We start from the raw sequence: 1,977 nt of genomic DNA on the forward strand, positions 1-1,977 counted from the left end.
CTATAGAAAGAACCTGTGAAGCCATTCGGGCCAGGCGCAGAATCAGCTTCCAAATCAAAAAACGCCACTTTAACTTCCTCCAAAGACGGAATAACATCCATGAAAGCACTTTCAGCAGCTGAAATACTCTCATGATCAATATCAAACAAAGCTGGACCAATATTAATGTCACCACCATTGAACTTGGACTGATAGTGATCAACAATGAAATCCTTTATCTCATCCTGCAAAAACAAAGTAGTGTCATTAGAAACCTTAAGTTCTGAGATGGTATTTTGACTTCTCCTCATACAGATGCTATTATGAAAGAAACGAGTATTCTGGTCACCATCCTCTAACCAAGTTACTCTCGACTTCATCTTAAGCATAACTGCCAAATCCGTTCTCACATCATCAACAACCTTTTTGGCATCCGCAACTTTTAGGAATTGAAACTCATCAGCCGGGTCATAATCAAGAAGATCATTCTCAGTTTCAAGTTTCAATTCAGCCTGCTTCGATCGAAATTGCACATCTCCAAAAATATTTGTATTCCAAGTTTTCAACACCTCCTTTAATCTCTTCTGCTTAGAAGTAAAAAAAAAAGGTGGCGCACCATTAAGCTCCAAATTCCAGTTCTCCTCAACCAGCCTCATAAAATCTGGATGGGAAAGCCACATTGTCTGAATTCTAAAAGGAACTCTAGCGGGCCTTGGATTTTCAAAAGCAAACCCAAATAGGGGGGAATGATCCGAACAAACCCTAAGCAAGGCCTTACATCTCAAATTGGCGTATTTATAGCACCAATCATCATTAACAACCGCTCTATCATGTTTAAAAACAATTCTTTGAGCTCCACTTCGACAATTAGACCAAGTATATTTCTTACCAATGGCATCAGCCTCAACCAAGCCATTGTCATAAATCCAGCTTCGAAACTCATTCATATAAACTTCTTTGATTGGTCTTCCACCCTTCTTTTCCTCCAAGTGTAGAACGTAATTAAAATCACCCAACACCAACCAAGGAATAGATATATAACCTAAACCCAATTGACACGAAAGTCTTTTCCTTGCCACCGGATCATAAGAATCATGGACAGCCGTGATGAAATTACCTGCAAAATTCACAGTAATTGCCTGCTTTGAAGAAGATAAAATATCAGGCCGCAACAGAGTATTCCTCCATACAATCCAAATATGACCCTTTTCTCTATCAACATCATTTGTAATAACATCCTCACAAAAATCAACTAATTTGAGTGACCCAACAAAACGAGAAGTGCAAAAAACATGCGGTTCCCCAATGCAAATTACGTCTGGTTTGTGCAAGAAAAAAAAGCTCTGTCAACTTGGCCCTTGCACCATCTTTAGCCAAGCCTTGAGCATTCCAATAAAAGACAAGCATTATTTAACCACACTCCTTGAAGGGCTTGTCGTACCATTATCCTCTTTGCGCGTCTGACTTCTACCTCTCCTAACAGCTTGGCCTTCATCCTCCCCCTATTTTGCAACAGGCTTGGTTTTCTTTTTTGGCGCTATTTTAGGAGTGCCCTTCTTAGCCAAAGTATCCATCTTCTTCTTTTCAGCTAACTCCCTTTTAAGATGTTCTTCTTCATCTTTAGCAGCACTCCATTCCAAACTTTCAGCTTCCATCTCTACATTACTAGTACTCGTAGATTGCAAGGTATGCATGGGTTTTTCTTTAATAGGCAAGGTATCGGCTTCGATGTTTTCTTCTTCCTATTCACTATCTTCTATACCAATTTCAAACCTATTAGAAGTCTAGAGAACTTCGTTAGCTCAAACTGGAGAGGTTCTTCTAGCCGTTCTAGTTGGAGAACTAAAACCATCATCAATTTTTTCCAAAACAAAATTAGTTTGCAGCTCACCCGTTACATTTGTAACCAAATGTGAATCTTGAACCAGTTGCGTATTTGATGCATCTTGCTGAGCAATATTATCTTCTTGTTAGTTTTTCTCCAAGTTCAAAACTCTT

Source organism: Papaver somniferum, unplaced genomic scaffold (genome assembly GCF_003573695.1).
Source record: "Papaver somniferum cultivar HN1 unplaced genomic scaffold, ASM357369v1 unplaced-scaffold_154, whole genome shotgun sequence".
Lineage (NCBI taxonomy): Eukaryota > Viridiplantae > Streptophyta > Magnoliopsida > Ranunculales > Papaveraceae > Papaver > Papaver somniferum.